Source organism: Capra hircus, chromosome 4, assembly GCF_001704415.2.
Source record: "Capra hircus breed San Clemente chromosome 4, ASM170441v1, whole genome shotgun sequence".
NCBI lineage: Eukaryota > Metazoa > Chordata > Mammalia > Artiodactyla > Bovidae > Capra > Capra hircus.
Genome location: NC_030811.1, coordinates 90,373,827 through 90,394,137, shown reverse-complemented (window position 1 = coordinate 90,394,137; position 20,311 = coordinate 90,373,827).

The following is a 20,311-nucleotide window of genomic DNA, read 5'->3' as shown; positions in this document are numbered from 1 at the left end:
CTGAAATATCGAAGTGTCAGATGTGGTAGGGGAGAAGATCACAGGAGTGTGGGTGGGGAGAAGGGTACGGACTGTGCATTAGGGAGGGTAGTGGCTTAATTTCAGTTCTCTTTTTGATCATCTCAAGATGAATGTGTTCATTTTGTCCAGATATGGCCTTCCTTTCTCACACAGGTTGCCTGGAAAGCAAACCTTACTTAGCAATCATTGGTAGTCCTAGAACCTTGAATGTTGGTGGTAGAGGTGTGAATTTAGTTAGCTGCTATTTGTTAAATGTCACATTGGTGACCCCAAGTTCAGTTTGTTTCTAGGAAATAAAGAAAAAAAGGAAACAGAGACTGAACACTCCTCACAGAGCATCAGTGTCTCACAATAACTCTGCCAGTGGAGTACTGTTATCCCATTAATAAAACTAATTTTATTAGTTTCACCAATAAAATAGTTGAGGTTTTGAGAGTGTAGATAATTTCCCCCATGTCACGAGTTACCTTCCCACATCTGGGTCGTGTAATATGTGGTTCCCTCTTCCATGACTATCTGCCTTCTTTTAGCACTATCAGTAGCTACCCTCACCCCGCCGCCCGCCCCGCCACCACCAGCTTAAGTTGCTTCATTTAATTCCTACCTAATATTTTTCAGGGCTGTCATGTTCAGTTCTCTTGCCTGGAAAATCCCATGGATGGAGGAGCCTGGTGGCCTGCAGTCCATGGGGTTGCTAGGAGTTGGACACAACTGAGCAACTTCACTTTCACTTTTCACTTTCAGGCATTAGAGAAGGAAACGGCAACCCACTCCAGTGTTCTTGCCTGGAGAATCCCAGGGATGGGGGAGCCTGGTGGGCTGCCATCTATGGGGTCGCACAGAGTCAGACACAACTGAAGCGACTTGGCGGCAGCAGGAGCAGCATGTTCAGCTTTATCGGTTGGGCTCTGCAAAAGATCCAGGAGCACTATTCACATAGATTACAGTGTAGAAGATGCCCTCGGGTGTTGTACAAACACACACGGCAGATGTCTCCTCAGTTTCAGCTTAGATATTTTCCCCCAGAGTAGAGGGCTTGGTTAGATCTCATACTCATATTACATCTGTAGTCTCCTTCAGTGTATTACAATCCTGAAAGTGAAAATGTTGGTCACTCGTCATATCCCACACTTTGAGACCCCATGGATTTGCAGCCCATCAGGCTCTGTTCATGGGCTTCTCCCAGGCGAGAATACTAGAGTGGGTTGCCATTTCCTTCTCCAGGGGTTCCCAACCCAGGGATTCAACCTAGGTCTTCCGCATTGTAGGTAGATTCTTTATCATCTGAGCCACCCAGGGAAGCCACTTAAATAATTATTTGCATAATTAATGTTTGGTATCTGACTTCCTTGCTAAACTATAAGTTCAATAAAGAGAGGAATTTCATCTGCCTTTAAATTTTTTTTTTAACAAATAAATGAGACAGAATTGGATTTATGTGAGTTCGGTTCAAAGCAGGCTTCTTTTGATTGCAACTTAATGGTGGTACCTGGAACTGAGGCGCAGAAGCATGTGAAACTCCTGGCTCTCAAAACCTTCACTCTTGTGTTAAGCATTTTTTTTTTTTCCAGCAGGTTAGACAAATAACATTTTTTGCAATTTTATGTATAAGTTGATCATAATAACAACTTGCCTAAAGAAGCACTCTACAGAGCCACATTTTGTACTAGATGACTGTACTGAATTGAACAGTGTCCTGCAAATACTCATGTCCACTTTGAAACTCAAAATGTGACTTTATTTGAAAATAGGGTCTTTGTAAGTATAACTGGTTAAGATGAGGCCGTACTGGATCAAGATAGGCCCTCAAACTCAGTAGCTGGTGTCATTATAGGAGAAAGGGGAGAGATTCAGACACAGAGACAGATCAGACATAGAGACCGTGTGACAACAGAGGCAGAGACAGGAGTGATGCAGCTGCTCACCAAGGAACAGCAAGGATTACTGGCCACTACTGGAAGTAGGAAGAGGCAAGGAAAGATTTTTCCCGAGAGCCTTTGGAAGCAAAATGTCCCTGCAGCCCCCTTGACTTCAAACTTCCAGATTCCACAACTATGAGTGAATAAATTTCTGTTGTTTTAAACCATCTAGTTTATGGTGCTATGTTATAGCACTCTTAATTTTTCAAAGTTGCTCAGTTGTGTCCAACTCTTTGTGACCCCATGAACTATACATACAGTCCATGGAATTCTCCAGGCCAGAGTACTGGAGTGGGTAGCCTTTCCCTTCTCCAGGGGATCTTCCCAACCGAGGGATCGAACCCAGGTCTCCTGCATTGCTGGTGGATTCTTCGCCAGCTGAGCCACAAGGGAAGCCCAAGAACACTGGAGTAGGTAGCATATCCCTTCCCCAGTGGATCTTCCCAACCCAGGAATTGAACCGGGGTCTCCTGCATTGTAGGTGGATCCTTCACCAACTGAGCTATCAGAGAAGCCATGTTATAGCACTCTTTGGAAACAAAAATAATAACCTTTTCTATGACTACATAGAGTCAAGGTGTGCTAAGTGCTTTGACAAATAAACCTCAAAATTTCAGTCTTACTGGTAGAAGTTTGAGACTCAGGAGTTGGAGTCTATTGTAGATATTCCAGGTGTATTGGTGGCCATCCTCCACATGGTGATTCAGTGACCCAGGCTCTTTTTGTCTTGTGATTCCACTATTGTGTGTAGCAAGAGAAAGAGTTTAGAACAGATAGTACCTTTCAGTTGCCTTAAGTGACACACATTCTGTTCATAATCTGTTGTCAAGAACTGGTGACATGGCTACACTAGATAAAAGAGTAAATACAGGCACTTTTGAATGGCAGTGCTGTATTGTGGGAAGGGGATACAAATTTTGCTGGACATTTTACCATTTCTGTCCTGTTGACCTCCAAACATCAGTAGATTTGGCCAGTCTGAGCAGTGACCTCATACTTGGCATAAAACAATGAGCTTGATTAGTTAGATCCTCATTCTTGGGAATTTTGTTTTAGAACCTTAGAAAGAATCAAGCACTTAGTAGAGGAGCTGATGCTGAAAGGATGTACTTGGAGAGCCATAGGTAGGGCCAAGGCCATAAGCAATTATGAGACACCCAAGTTCCCAGAAAGCAGAGCTGTGAATAATCAGAAACCTTGATGAATATATAATTCAACAAGAAGAGGATAACTAGTTGACATACAAGAGAAGCTAGATCATGTTAATAGCACAGCACCAGAGTGAAACTCTTCAAACTCCTTCTAAGGCACCTAAAGCAGCTGTACATCAAGTGTCAACTCTTCTAAAACTCAACTTGAGTATATATCCTGTTTCTGGAACCCATGACACTTCAGTTGCTATTGTTACTCATGTATACTTGCCATTTCTTTCCCTATGCCATCTACCTCCTGTGACTTAGCTAGCTTGAGTATTTGTTTCTTGCAATCCAAAGAATATCACAAAAACAGTTATCCTGTTCTTATTTCTTGTTATTCAGTCACTAAGTGGCCCTTTTCTTTTGCCTTCAATCTTTCCCAGCATCAGGGTCTTTCCCAGTGAGTCGGCTCTTCACATCAGGTGGCCAAAGTATTAGAGCTACAGCTTCAGCATCAGTCCTTCCAGCGAATACCCAGGACTGATCTCCTTTAGGATGGACTGGCTGGATCTCCTTGCAGTCCAAGAGACTCTCAAGAGTCTTCTCCAGCAGCACACTTTGAAAGCATCAATTTCGTACTCAGCCTTCTTTATGGTCCAACTCTGACATCCGTGCATGATTATTGGAAAAACATAGCTTTGACTATGTGGACCGTTGTCAGCAAAGTGATGTCTCTGCTTTTTAATACATCTAGGTTTGTCATATCTTGGAGAACAGTAATTACTAGCACTTATCACCAGGTTTCTAGAAGTTATTGTAAAAGTTTTAAAATAATGTGATACTTAATTCCAGATCTTTGAACATCAAGAGACAGTAGTATGAAATCAAAGTATAGTAAGGTACTCAACTCAGAAAATTTTCAGAATCACTGATAAAGGAGGGAGGGCAGACAATATGAAGGAAAGGAAATCTTATTAAATCTCTAAGAATGAAAAATACTGATGATGAATATGAATAGTTGTGTGTGAGTAGTATAGTCACCTCTGATTTTTCAAGCTAAAGGGAAGAGGATTAGATTGGAAAATAACAACAAATAGCAGATAATTGCCTCAGGGGCTTCTTTAGCATGCTCATCTCAAAAATGAAGATGTATAATTCACGGTACATGTCACCACCAAATTAATATTCCTGACACATTTCTTTAATCATGTCACTTTCCAATTTAAAAACCTAAACAGTTTTTCATTATTTAAAAAATAGCAAATTTCTAACAGTTGGGACCCTCCACATTCTGAAACCAAGGTAGTTTCCAGTTTATATAGATTTTATGTTTTCTGGTCAAGCTAGTCTCTTGCTTGTCCCCCAGAGTGCATGGCTATTGCCCATCTCTGTACGTTTGTTCATGTTCCCTTCTCTGCTGAAATCATCTCTGACCATCAAAGTTATACTTTCTCTACAGAGTTCATACCCTGCCACCAGCTGCTGCTTCTGCAGGCTTTCCTGCGTTACCATAGTAAGGAGCAAGGTCTTCATCTCTGACAACCTACAAAGCTCTATTACGGCACATGCTCTCTTCTGTTAGAGCTTTTGGTATATAAGTTTTTTTTAGCTCTTGCTTCAATGTCTTACCAAGCTGTTGAAGTCAGCGACTATATCTGATTCATCTTTATACCCTGCGTATTTCCTTGTGCAATGATTACTCATAGTAGGGATTTAATACATACTTGTAGTGTGCATGTCCAAATGTATGAATGAATTAGGAAGCATTAAGAATAGTTACAGGCTTCCCTGGTGGCTCAGAGGTTAAAGCGTCTGCCTGCAATGCAGGAGACCTGGGTTCGATCCCTGGATTGGGAAGATCCCCTGGAGAAGGAAATGGCAACCCACTCTAGTATTCTTGCCTGGAGAATCCCATGGACAGAGGAGCCTGGTGGGCTCCAGTCCATGGGGTCGCAAAGAGTCGGACACGACTGAGCGACTTCACTTTCACTTTTCAAGAATAGTTACAATGCCTATAATATGAATGTAGATAATAAAATTGACCATATTCAACTGTAGTTTAATTTTATTTATTTATTTATCATAGGGTTTATACAGTAACTTTTCTCCATGTATAAAGAGATCCATCATTGCATCCTAATTTTCAGTGTTTTGCCACACTGCTTTAAACAGTCCAAGAGGTATATGTGACAGCGGAAGTGATGGCTCTTTAGTTGCATGAAACTTACTTAGGATTTTGCACAATGGCTTGCCATTTGTCAATGCTAGCATGCACCTCAGCAAAAAAGCCACATCAGATAAATTATGGTTTCCTTCTTGCTCTCAGAGCAGCAGTAACCCCATGGCCATATCTAGTTAGGGCACAAAGTCGTTAACCACCGTTACGAGAGAGTCAGCCTTGACATGGAAACACTTCAGCAGCTCTTTGGCAGAAGGCTGCAATATCTGGGTTAATCAGTGTCAGATTCATTTTGTGCACATCTGTGGGACTGCTTAAAGTGAGGGTATTGGAGCCTGAAAGGTATAGCAGACTGACACCTAGAAAAACTCCAATGTTGGGCAACTAGATATGTGTACTATGAGATTTTTAAAAGATATATGTGTATGTGTGTGTGTATATATATATATAGTTGTAAATCAAGGGCATTCTTAGCTAGATTGCTCATAGATCTGCTAGTTTCCCACTGAAGATGTTGAGCTTTGTTTTTCTCCCCTGAGGAGCAGCACCTTAGGATGCCACATAATTCCAAGAGATATCAGAAAGTAATTTCCTCAGTTCCCTTATGAGTTTCAAGAGCTGATCCCTGGGGGAAAGGGAAGAATTTTGTGATTTATCAGCTGCCTTGCTTAAACACTTCACAAGTGAATTATTGCAATCTGCAGGCAGCACTCAAAATAACAACTCTCTCTAAACACTAACCATCACTCAGTCACTAAAGAAGTGGACAGGGAAATATGACCAGTGTAAAATGACAGTCCTTTTCTTGAAGCCAAAAAGAGGTTCATAAAATCATTAAATTCTGCCACAAGTCACTTTATTAAAAGTGAAAAACTTGATCAAAGTAGGGACATCATTAAATGGAAGCAACTGACATGTATCATTTTGGCCATAGGAGTGACAAGTTTCAATAGGATTAGATGGCTGCGATTTCTTATAGTCAGGACTCTTTGAACAGGGAAGAGAAAATTCTAAGCTGTCATTCTTAGATACTTTTTTTCATTGCCTTTATGCTTTATATCCAAGATGAACCTAAAGGATGATTTAAAGTAACCCATAGTGGAACAATACTGGTTGTTGATTGTTCTATTCCAGGTTGAGGGAGTGAAAGTTGCTCCTCTTTGCCCAGGAGAAATAAGCTCAAAAGTGATAAAATGCAACCTGCTTCAGCACTACCAGAATAAGTAAAAAGAAAAAAAAAAATACCAGGAGAACAGTAAAATGCACTCATGACAAGTTGTCTTAGAAATATCACCTTGGAGTCAATGAAGAAAGAAATGTGAACAGTGACAAAATTTTTTTCCCATTGATTCCTAGGAGAGAAGAAAATAGTACATTTGAAAATGATGATAATGAGTTTTATAGTGATAAGTCTTTAGATACTTCTAAAAATGGCATTGCTTATTGAGTATTAGGTGTGTATCACGCATTCCCCTTGACACTTTCTATAAGTTATCACTAATAATAACCACCATCTAATAATATTACTATATTGCTATTTTTATTTTATACAAAAGGAATGAGACAGTTTCTCAGTGAAGCTCAGAAATGAATCCAGAGCATCACGGCTAGTGATTTGTGGTGCTGGCTTCAAATCCAGATCATGATACTAAACCCTGTGCTTTTTCCATCATCTTCAGTCATTCCCAACCATGACACCTGCATCAGAGAAATCATCTAAGGTGTATCTTAGCTGTACTGCACAGACCTAGATGGTATATAAAGGAAATTTCTTGTCATAGTCTCCAGTTTTGTTTGGAATTCAGAATTCTCCTGATGGCGCAGTGGTAAAGAATCCACTTCCCAGTGCAACAGACGGAAGAGATGTGAATTGGATCCCTGGGTTGGGAAGATCCCCTGGAGTAGGAAGTGGCAACCTACTCCAGTATTCTTGCCTGGAAAATCCTATGGACTGAGAAGCCTGAAAGGATACAGTCCATGGGGTCACAAAGAGTCAGACATGCAAAGAGTCAGGTAGTTTAAGAACTACTCTAATATGAGCAAAGAGAAAGCCCATATTTGGGTAATTGAATTTCTACACAAATTAAATGCATAAATAGACAAGTATCTCCAGTCAGAAAACTTCCTATCATTATACTACCCCTGTGGAAATAGAAACTTTTCCTTTTCAGGATGTCCTTTATTTCTCGGTGTAAGCACTTACCTATTGGTCCTTAACATATCACAGATTCTCTCATTGCTCATGTCTAGCTATCTGGGGCATAAACTCTATGAACTCAGCTTACGAAGGTACAACCTCATTTTGCTGCTCTTCATGTCATTATTTGACACTGTATATGTTTTTCTCTTTCCTTTGTCCACAGGTGAATTTACCAACTCTGGAACAAGAATACTTGAGAATTTCTCATGATGCTGAAGCCATTCTGTTTTTTGTTTGTTTGTTTGTTTTCTTGGACCCATTCTATATTATCCAGGTCAAAATGGTTTTCTTCTAAAATGCAGAGGCTCTGCATTTGAAGTGTTTTTTCTTCCTGGATTAATTGAGGGTTTTTAGGCCACATTCTCCTTTCTAGCTGACTTGTCCTTTGTTGGCAGATGAACACATTTTTGGCCACATCCTGCCTCTGTTAACCTTCACCCAAATCACAGTGCATTCTGGTTCGCTGTTCTTAAAACTTTTCCTTGCATACCCCCTCTCCACTATCTTGACTTTCTCTCTTACATGGACTGCCAACTGTCCGATTATTTGCTTTCCCATACGTACCTCTGTCTACCTCTGCTGACAGAAGCCCCCCCATAGCTGCATGTGATTTGGAGAGAACAATTTTTGCCACATGAATATCACCATGAAGATATTCCCAAGCAGCCCAATGAGGAGTCCACAGACCTTTAATCTAGAGCATTTGCTAGAAGAATCCTGACGTTGAATCTGATTACGTATCAGGACTCCACCAGCCACTGCTTTGGCGTCCCGGTTGAGTGGTAGTCTGTGTACCTGTCAGCTGAAGCCTCCTCTTCCAACTCCCTCTAACCCAGCTGGCTTGTTTCAATGAAGGGCCCTGGTAAGGATGAAAATCTAAATGGTCTTCTCTCCCTTGTCACTTCCTCCCCCTCTTTACTTATTTTATACACAATATGTGTGATTCACAAAATAACATTTATTCTGTTGCTTTGTGTGTCCCTTTTTATGTGTAAATTTTATTTCGCAAGTAGACTGAAGACTTTTAAAGAACAGAATCCTTGTCTTATAATATTCACCTTCCCAACAATAACTAACATGATCAGCAACAGAATCTCAAAAACTGTTCTTTAATTTGCTCTTTAAGTTGACTTGAGCTATTTATAGCATCATTTGGTACTTTTGATAATTTGAAGATGAGGAAATCTACACAATCCTAAAGCCTTTTATCATAGAATGGGATTTATTTTAAGGAAAAGCAAGGAGATATCTGAAAACTTTGGCTGAGGAGAAAGGACATTTAATCTGTTGGCCCCAATATTGGCACCAAGTTAATATTTAGTTTCTGGAACTTTTTATTTCACTTGGAGTTACTCTTACCCTCTCATCAAAAATGTGAATTCTCTTGTAGAAGCATGCAGAACAGACAATATTTACTTATAATTTTCCCAAATAATGTCCCAAAAAATAGTCACTAGAGTTGAAGAATTGTCTTTTCTACATCTTAGAAAATAAAGATCATATGAAACTAAAACTACATAAACACCATAGAGATGCTAAAGTGTACATTGTATGTACATACAATAAGTTTAACAAATACTGAGGGTTTTGATCTGAATTTGTTTCCCGGTAAAATTCCCCCCAAAATTCGCATATTGAAATCCTTACGCACAAAGTGATGGTGTTGGAAGCTGGGCTCTTTGGGAGGTGATTAGGTCATGAGCTAATCCCTCATGAGCGGGATTAGCTTTTATAAAAAAGGACCCAGAGAGATCCCTAGCTCCCTATCCACCTCATGAGGAAACAGAAATCTGCCACCCTGAAGAGGAATGTCACCTGAACATGCTGGTCCCCTAATTCCAGACTTCTGGCTTCTGGAGCTGTGAGAGAGAAATTTCTGTCGTTTATAAGCCCTTCAGTCTGTGGTATTCATAGCAGTGTGAATGGAATCAGAACAGACTGTGTTGTCTTATTAATCTCCTCTAACCAAGTTTCAACCTGTGTACCTCAGCAGTATGATCTCAAGATTGCTAAAATCTATACGATCAAATAGATAAGTTTTGTTTTATATTTAATTTTTTGAAATTTAAATGTGTTGTTTTTAATAACTTATTTTTACTGGCTATCCCATTCTCTATTATTGAGTCAATATTACTGTTAAATTTCCATATGTTACACTATACGCTATATGTCCCTACCCATTTAATGGAAGATAATATTCTTTACACGGCTTTAAAATCATTGTTTTTAATAACAAAAAGCTTTCTTTCTCCCCTCTTCTGTTGTACTTTATTCCTTAACTCAACCAAGGATAATGATTTTAACATGGGAAGTATCTTTGCAGTTCTTTTATTCTCAGAAGTTTTCCATATTTGATGTCTCAAGAGCCCCATTAAAATAGGTATATTGTGGAATTTTTCTAGATATACATAATTACATCAAGTGTTCAGTGTATCAGCAGTTTTTTTTCCCCCTAAGTTTGTCAACATAGAGCTTGCATGCAGTATTTAAAGCACATTATATCTAGCCTCTCTCAGTGCATTAATTTGATATGTACAATTTCATTTCTTAAGTTCCAATAACTCTTTATTTAAAATTCTTTAGTACCTTGAATTCACAATATTGAGCAAATTTCTCGCAACATGTTTAATACCAACATTATACCCTGAAAATATTAGTTTCTTCAGTTCAGTTCATTTCAGTCACTCAGTCATGTCCAACTCTTTGCAACCCCATGAACTGCAGCACGCCAGGCCTCTTTGTCCATCACCAACTCCCGGAGTTTACTCAGACTCATGTCCACTGAGTCGGTGATGCCATCCAACCATCTCATCCTCTGTCATCTCCTTCTCCTCCCACCTTCAATCTTTCCCAGCATCAGGGTCTTTTCAAATGAGTTGGTTCTTCACATCAGGTGGCCAAAGTGTTGGAGTTTCAGCTTCAGCATCAGTCCTTCCAATGAATACCCAGGACTGATTACCTTTAGGATGGACTGGTTGGATCTCCTTGCAGTCCAAGGGACTCTTAAGAGTCTTCTCCAACACCACAGTTCAAAAGCATGGCACTCAGCATTTTTTATAGTCCAACTCTCACATCCATACATGACTACTGGAAAAACCATAGCTTTGACTAGATGGCCCTTTGTCGGCAAAGTAATGTCTTTACTGTTTAATATGCTGTCTAGATTGGTCATAGCTTTTCTTCCAAGAAACAAGCATCTCAATTTCATGGCTGCAGTCACCATCTGCAGTGATTTTGGAGCCCCAAAAATAGTCTTTCACTGTTTCCATTGTTTCCCCATCTATTTGCCATGAAGTGATGGGACTAGATGCCATGATCTTAGTGTGTTGAGCTTTAAGCCAACTTTTCACTCTCCTCTTTCACTTTCATCAAGAGGCTCTTTAGTTCTTATTTGCTTTCTGCCATAACGGTGGTGTCATCTGCATCTGTGGTTATTGATATTTCTCCTGGCATCAATTTCTTACAGATGAACAAGTCTGTAATACTCTACCATCATAATAATTGATGAACATTCATCCCACTTATTTATTCAGCTAATAATTGAGCACTAACTATGGGCCAGGTACTGTGTTAGATACTGAGCACACAAAGATTCAGAAAGACAAGACACGCAGCATCTGTTCAGTGCCACAAAAGCAATAAATTCAGGAAGAAAATAGGAGGGGCAGCTGACTTAATTCTCTGTGTGTGTGTGTGTGTGTGTGTGTGTATGTTTGTGGTGGGGTGGAGGAAGTAGGGTGTTTGTTAAGAGAATATTCCCAGAGGTGGGGGGAAAAAACCAAAGCCGAAGCTCAGATACTGAGTGGGAATTACCCTGGAAAGTGGAGGAATGAGGTAATTATAGTTAACACTGCCAATACCTCCTTCTAGATCAGATACTGTTCTTTACTTATAGTAACTCATTTAATCTTCTAAAGAACCTGGATATGCAAGTACTATTAGAACATACGGACAAGGAAAACACATCACACCGAGGGTAAATTATTTGCTTGAGGTCACACAGTTGGTAAATGCAGGGTCAAATTAAGTCCAAGCATATGAGCCCTGCTTGTTCCATCTTTTCCAGTAGAGATAACACAGACCTGGGGGCAACAATAGGAACACTAAATCTTACATTTGCTGAGCACCTTGTCAAGTACTCAGCATGGGTGACTTCGTTTATCCCTCATATCATCATGTGACTAAGTGCTGTTACTTGCCTTATCATCACAGATGTAGGTTCAAAGACTCAAAAGAGTTAAGTCACGACACAAGATATGACTTCACACCTACTAGGATGGTTGTTTAACAACAACAACAAAAAAAAGACAGAAAATTACAAATGTTGGTAGACTGTAGAGAAATTGGAACCTTCATACCTTGTTAGTAGGAATGTATAATGCTGCAACCACTGTAGAAAACAGTTTTGGTGAATCCTCAGTCAGTTAAACATTGAATTATAATATGACCTAACAGTTACACTCTGGGGTACACACCCAAAAGAACTGAAAACAAATATTCAAACAAAAACTTGCACTTGAAAATTAGTAGCAGCACTATTCACAATAGCAAAAAAGTAGAAGCAACCCAAATGTCTGTCACCTGATGAATGGATAAATGAAGTGTGCTCAGACAGTTCAGTTCAGTCACTCAGTCGTATCCAACTCTTTGCGACCCCATGAACTGCAGCACGCCAGGCCTCCCTGTCCATCACCAACTCCCAGAGTTTACTCAAATCATGTCCATTGAGTCAGGGATGCCATCCAGCCATCTCATCCTCTGTTGTCTCCTTTTCCTCCTGCTCCCAATCCCTCCCAGCATCTGGGTCTTTTCCAATGAGTCAACTCTTCACATGAGGTGGCCAGAGTATTGGCGTTTCAGCTTTAGCATCAGGCTTTCCAACGAACACTCAAGACTGATCTCCTTTAGGATGGATTGGTTGGATCTCCTTGCAGTCCAGGGGACTCTCAAGAGTCTTCTCCAACACCACAGTTCAAAAGCATCAATTCTTCGGTGCTCAGCTTTCTTCACAGTCCAACTCTCACATCCATACATGATCACTGGAAAAACCATAGCCTTGACTAGATAGACCTTTGTTGGCAAAGTAATGTCTCTGCTTTTTAATATGCTATCTAGGTTGGTTATAACTTTCCTTCCAAGGAGTAAGCATTTTTTAATTTCATGGCTGCAATCACCATCTTCAGTGATTTTGGAGCCCAAAAACATAAAGTCTGACACTGTTTCCACTGTTTCCCCATCTCTTTCCCATTAAGTGATGGGATCAGATGCCATGATCTTAGTTTTCTGAATGTTGAGCTTTAAGCCAACTTTTTCACTCTCCTCTTTCACTTTCATCAAGAGGCTTTTTAGTTCCTCTTCACTTTCTGCCATAAGGGTGGTATCCTCTGCATATCTGAAGTTATTGATATTTCTCCCGGCAATCTTGATTCCAGCTTGTGCTTCTTCCAGCCCAGCGTTTCTCATGATGTAGTCTGCATAGAAGTTAAATAAGCAGAGTGACAATATACAGCCTTGACATACTCCTTTTCCTATTTGGAACCAGTCTGTTGTTCCATGTCCAGTTCTAACTGTTGCTTCCTGACCTGCATATAGGTTTCTCAACAGGCAGGTCAGGTGGTCTGGTATTCCCCTTTCTTTCAGAATTTTCCAGAGTTTATTGTGATCCTCACAGTCAAAGGCTTTGGCATAGTCAATGAAGCAGAAATAGATGCTTTTCTGGAACTCTCTTGCATTTTCCATGATCCAGCAGATGTTGGCAACTTGATCTCTGGTTCTTCTGCCTTTTCTAAAACCAACCTGAACATCTGGAAGTTCACGGTTCACATATTGCTGAAGTCTGGCTTGGAGAATTTTGAGCATTACTTTACTAGCGTGTGAGATGAGGGCAATTGTGCGGTAGTTTGAGCATTCTTTGACTTTGCCTTTCTTAGGGATTGGAATGAAAACTGACCTTTTCCAGCCCTGTGGCCAATGCTGAGTTTTCCAAATTTGCTGGCATATTGAGTGCAGCACTTTCACAGCATCATCTTTCAGGATTTGAAATAGCTCAACTGGAATTCCATCACCTCCACTAGCTTTGTTCATAGGGATGCTTTCTTTTTTTTTTTTTTTTTTTTTTTTTTCATAGGGATGCTTTCTAAGGCCCACTTGACTTCACATTCCAAGATGTCTGGCTCTAGGTGAGTGATCACACCTTCAGGATTATCTGGGTCATGAAGATCTTTTTTGTACAGTTCTTCTGTGTACTCTTGCCACCTCTTCTTAATATCTTCTGCTTCTGTTAGGTCCATGCCATATCTGTCCTTTATCGAGCCCATCTTTGCATGAAATGTTCCCTTGGTATCTCTAATTTTCTTGAAGAGATCCTAGTCTTTCCCATTCTGTTCTTTTCCTCTATTTCTTTGAATTGATCACTGAGGAAGGCTTTCTTATCTCTTCTTGCTATTCTTTGGAACTTTGCATTCAAATGGGAATATCTTTCCTTTTCTCCTTTGTTTTTCACTTCTCTGCTTTTCACAGCTGTTTATAAGTCCTCCTCAGACAGCCATTTTTCTTTTTTGCATTTCTTTTCCATGGGATGGTCTTGATCCCTCTCTCCTGTCCAATGTCATGAACCTCCATCTATAGTTACATTCATACAGTGGGATATTTTTCAGTCATAAAAAAGGAAAGTACTGATAACATGCTACAACATGGAACAACCTTGAAAACATAATGTTATGTAAAAGAACCTAGACACAAAATGTCACATATTGTATGATCCCATTTTGTGACATGTTTAGGGTTAGCAAATCCATAGAGACAGAAAACAAGTTAATTCTTACCAGGAGCTGCAGGAACAGGAAATAAAAAATGATCACCTAATGGGTATGGACTTTAATTTGTGTTGATGAAAATGCCTGGAACTAGATATTTGCAAAAGTTGTACAACATGACCAGTTTATTAAATGTCACTAATCATAAATTTTATGTGTATTTTACCAAAATGTTTTAAAAGGGAGAATAGAGATGGTTTAAAAGAGGAAAACTGAGTAACTTGACTGTATTGTTGTTGTTCAGTGACTCGTTCGTGTCTGACTCTTTGTGACTCCATGGACTGTAGCAAGCCAGGCTTCCCTGTCCTTGCCCATCTCCCAGAGCTTGCTCAAACTCATGTTCATTGAGTCAGTGATGTTATCCAACCATCTAGTTCTTTGTCATCCCCTTCTCCTCCTGCCTTCAGTCTTTCCCAGCATCAGGGTCTTTTCTAACAAGCTGGCTCTTCTCATCAGGTGGCCAGAGTTTTGGAGCTTCAGCTTCAGCCTCAGTCCTCCCAATGATTATTTAGGATTGACTGATTTAATCTCCTTGCAGTCCAAAGGACTCTCGAAAGTCTTCTTCAACACCACTTTTCTTTTTTTTTTTTATTTGTTTTTATTTTTATTTTTACTGTATTTTACTTTACAATACTGTATTGGTTTTGCCATACATTGACATGAATCCACCACGGATGTACATGCGATCCCAAACATGAACCCCCCTCCCACCTCCCTCCCCACAACATCCCAAAAGCATCAATTCTTTGGCGCTCAGCCTTCTTTATGGTCCAACTCTCAGATCCATACATGACTACTGGGAAAACCATAGCTTTGACTAGACAGACCTTTGTTGGCAAAGTAATGTCTCTGCTTTTTAACATGCTGTTTAAGTTGGTCATAGCTTTTCTTCCAAGGAGCAAGCATCTTTTAATTTCAAGGCTGAAGTCACCATCTGCAGTGATTTGGGAGTCCAAGAAAATAGTCTGTCACTGTTTCGTTTGTTTCCCCATCTATTTGCCATGAAGTGATGGGACTGGACACCGTTATCTTAGTTTTTTGAATGTTTAGTGTAGCACATCAAATAAACAGTGGTTTCAAAATCATGTAAGGAAAACACTTTTCAGGATCTCCAAGTTGTTTGATCTGCACGCAGTGAGGTATATGTTTTGGGGGAGGGAATGAAGGCAAAGACCGAGGTCAAGGAAGAATCAGTTTCCATTATGAATACACCTACATTGTAAGGCGATAGAGACAATCCTAGAGGCACAGACACAGGAATGGGAGCACTCAGGAAGAGGTCACCAGCCTGTCACTTAAGTGAGGATCTTCCCTCATGACATGCCCCTCCCTGGAAGAACTGCATCCTCTGGGTTTCTGGGTGGAGAAAGTGCTGCTGAAACAGAATAAACACAGCAGTCAGTCATTATCCATCTTCTACCCCAAACAAACAGTAAAGTTAGAAATATTCATTTCTATACCTCAAATATCTCTTTTGTAAAATGAAGATAATAATAATAGTTCCTATTTTGTAATTCTGCTTCAGCATCAATAAGTTAATACACACAAAGTCCCTAGGATAGTGACTGGCCCAGTCAACATCTGTAAATGTTTGCTCTTATTACCTTGATGGTTTCCATAAAGTGTCCCTCAGATCTTTCCATTTTTATCATATATGATAAAACTGAGTGCTATCATATCTGGAATGTTTGCCCAAGAACCATACATTTTGTTAACCTAGGACTAATCACCCAAACCTGACCTCGTGGGAAGTGGCATTATCTATCATTTCATTTGTATTTTACAACTGCAGAATAAATTGCTTTCCTGGTTACTTCATTTACTTTGATGACAGAAAAAAAGTGTTTTTTTCAGGTTAGCCTGTGCTTGTCAGTGTAGAATTTAGTGGCACTAATTAGGAGACTCCAAAAAAATTAATATAATACAATAACATAATGAAGTATACCAAATAGTCTGGGGAAAAGATGATTTTTCAGATTTCCAAGAAAAAAAACTTGCTTTTTATTGCATAAACATTGTAATCCTTCATTCAGATTACCAAAGAGGACAAAGGCAAGAAAATATTAAGCATTTTATAGGCTGCAACTGTCCGTCATGCTTTAGGGCTTTCCGCACCACGATTCACTAATCAACTCTCTCTCACACAGACTCATTATGTAAAATGTGTATCAGTAAAATGTGAAAATGAGCCCTCCTCACTGTAACCAGGCTTGAGGAAAGAAGAATTTTAAATCTTGACATTTGGGACTGTTTGTTAGTGACAACAGTGTGACAAGTAGGTCATTAATCCTATTTTACCAGACGGTGAAATAAGTCAAAATTGCTATGAACAAGTAACAGTATAAATAGTCTTCTAACAAACAAGGTCCTTAGGATTCTTGACTCTAAACCAAGAGCTTAGACTTTTTCTGTATGGGGTCATATAGTAAGTATCTTAGGCCTTGCAGGTGATAAAGTCTCTGCCAGAGCTACTCAATTCTGCCATTGTAATGTAAACATGGCCATAGATAACATGTAAACAAATGGGCCTGACTGTGTTCCAATAATACTTTATGTAAACTTGCTACAACATGGATGAAACATGAAACATTATGGCAAGTTAAATAAGCCAGACACAAAAGAACAAACACCATATGGTTCCACTTATATGAGGTAACTAGAATCGGCAAATTCATGGAGACAGAAAATAATAGTCGTTATCTAGGTTCTGGAAAGGGAGGAATAGGTACAGAGTTTAAATTGGGGATGATGAAAAAGTTCAGGAAATAGACAGTGGTAATGACTGTACAGCACTGTGCATGTATTTAATGCTACTTGCACACTTAAAATGGTGAAATGGTACATTTTGTGTACCGTTTACTGCAATTGAGAAAACTTCATTTTACAAAAACATGCACTTGGCCCTCAAATCTAAGTTTGCTGACCCCTGAGCTAAATGATCATTTGTCGAGCTGACTGTGCTTCTTTCTTCCCTTCCTACATCTTTGCTGTTGTTTCTGCTGCTGCTGCAGCTGCTCTTTATTTCATTCCTTGACTAAACTGTGCAGTCAAATGTTGCCTTGTGTGCAAGGGAAAAGAAAACCATTTGCATTCACTGGGGCCAGTTTTTTCTAGATGGAGTCCATTCTGAAACCCCCAATTTTTGCAGATGGTGCAGATCTAGAACCGTGAATATGAGTATGCTGTTCCGTGCATGTGAAAATGACCCTTTTCACACACCCCAAAACACTGGAGGACAAACTAGGACTGGTTTTCACTTTTTCTGCTGGGATCTACAGATTTTTCACTTTCCTTTCCCTAGTTTTTCAGTGGCTAGCAGGATAAATGAAGGTGCTGGTGTTAGGGCACTCAGGCTATGACTGTCAGTAGAGCTGTTCTTTTCAAGATTATTGGATCTTAACAGGGTGAACCATTGGCCTGGACTAACAACTTGTGTCTACCCAATTAGGTCAATTGATCTTGAGTTAATCATTTTCAGAAGACAGTGATGAGTGCTTAACCTCTGAAGACAAACCTGATTCCTCAAAATAGAAACCAGGCAATTGAAAAACTGAGATCTTTTAAAAGGGAACCTATTTGCAAATATATATTATTTTTGGAAGATACCTTTAAGTGAACTAACTCAGCCTACTGAGACCTCTTAAGGATTAGAATCCCTGATTTACTTCAGAGTCTAGTCCATCAAAATTGATGACCTAAGAACTGACTTGGGTAAACCACCTTTGACAGAGCCATAATAATAAGAATAATCAATCCTTTGTCTTTAACTAATGAAATGAAAATTATTTTGCTGAAGTGAGAGAAGACAAGGCTCTTGATTTCAAATACATTTTTAGCTAAATAAAAAAATAAAAAAAACTATCACTTTTGTTATGTCATTCATTATGCTACAGTTTTAAAGCATCCCAGTATCTGCTTAAAAGACTAAAATCATATGACTTATATACTTCATTAATTATTAGTGTTTTTATTTTTTCCCTAATTCCTATCATGAATCTTTGTGTGTCAAAGTAGAAAAGACATTGAATCTAGAAGTCTCAAAAGTGCAAGTATTAGATAACCTCAACAATATCATTTGATACCAAAATAGATTGTTTAAAATTTTTAAGGCCATTTCTGCTTTTTTCTTTCAACACTTGGCCCCGCTACAAATAAGACACTAATTGATGGAAAACAACTTTTAGTCTTTTTAAGCCTAAATACTGTTTTCAATTAAAATGAGGAATATATTTGTATTCAAAACTCCGTTTTCTTAAAATCGCTTTAATCTGCATATGATAAAAATTATGTTAAAATATTTTATAAGATGAAATACAGAAGCATCACATGATAGTCAACTTTAGCTGTAAGACTATATACATTGTGCAGATGCTCAGATATAAGGGGGAAGACAGCAATGATGTCTGAGAATTTATAGTCACCAAAATGATTAGGTTACAACATTCACTTCTAAGCACTTGAAGTATTTACAGATCACTTGAAAAATCACTCTAGTTTGCAGGATGTTACCTGTTGACCTTTGAAAGTGGAAGTAAGTGAATTTTGCCATCAGTATCCTCCTTTCATTTTGAAGTGTAATATAGTGTCATTGGTTCTCCAATATACAGTGCCAATTTCCCACTGATGTCTTGTATCTTGAGTTTCTTTTCCCTTGTTAGAAAAGTGTAGTGATGAAATAGGTGCAGTAACTTTGATCACAGAAAGCTTGTGTGATTACATAGTGTTTCCAGCACAATCCACAATGTTCTGACACTGGAAATAGCACAATGATAAGAAAGATCAAAAAGCTTGTCAGGAACGTTTGGCGAGTGTAGTCTCAGGTGAAAAGGTGGTGGCTTTGAATACTTAGAAATCAGAATGTATATGTGGAAAATAAGTTGCCTTCTCCTGGTCATTTCTAGGAGATCTTTTTGTGAGGCTCATTTTTCTTTTAAAAAGACAGAATGTCATAAAGAAAGTGAAATGTTTCTCTTCTGAGAAGAAACATTCTTGGAAAGGATTGCTCCCAGACTGAACAGGACATGGACTATTGTTAAAATTACATAAATAATTCCTTCTTTAAAACTGACTTGTAATTCTGCAATTTGACAAGCTTTGACTAGCTGCACTAATTGGACTCACACAAATACAGCCCAGTTTCCCTTTGAAAACTGTGGGCCACCCTGCTGGTATTTTCCCTTGATAATTATTACTCCCCAGGGCCCTAAGTGCTGAGCATTCCAAAGTACCTGTTTTTGTCCCTTTCAATTATTTCTCTCTGACTATGCATAAAATTGGTTAGAACAAAAGCTTTTACTTAAGCCCAGGTGATACTACCCTTTTTTCTTTGGTTTGTTTCTTATCTTTGAATTTCTTATCATGAGTTAGCTTGTATTCACCATGAGTAGCTACTACAGCACGTTCCCAACTCTGCTGGTAGTCACAATGAACACTCTTGACTATATGTGCAAAAGAGAGAATAAAGGATCCTTCCATGTCTCTGATGTTCCTTAGCCTCAGAGGTACCTGAGATCACATATTTACCCAAAATACACCTCTGAAACCAATCTCTAGGATTCTATCAGATGCTGCCTTATGCACTTTAAATATAGATACTTCACTTCCTCAAAAAGCAAAGTAGGTAGTTATTATCATGTCTACTTCACAAGTATGGAAACTGTGGCTAAGGGGTGTTGAGAAACTTGACCAAGGTCTTCCTGGCTGGTAAACATTGAAATCAGGATTTAACCTCCTTTCTAACACCAAATTCCATGCTCCCTCCATCACTTGCATCAACAAAGCTTCTTGGTTCTCTTCTTGACATGTAAAATCTGCAAGAGTCATCATGGTAAAAAGCTTGTTTTTTAAAAAAAGAACTTAGATGTTTCATTTCATGTTGTTTATTCATGGCTGCAGTAGATCTCCTTGCTGTGTACGGCCTCTCTCTAGTCGTGGCTAGCAGTAGCTGCTCTCTAGTCACGGTGCACGGCTCCTTCTTGCAGCAGCTTCGCTTGTTGTGGAGCACAGGCTCTTGGGCATGCAGGCTCAGTAAATGCAGCACC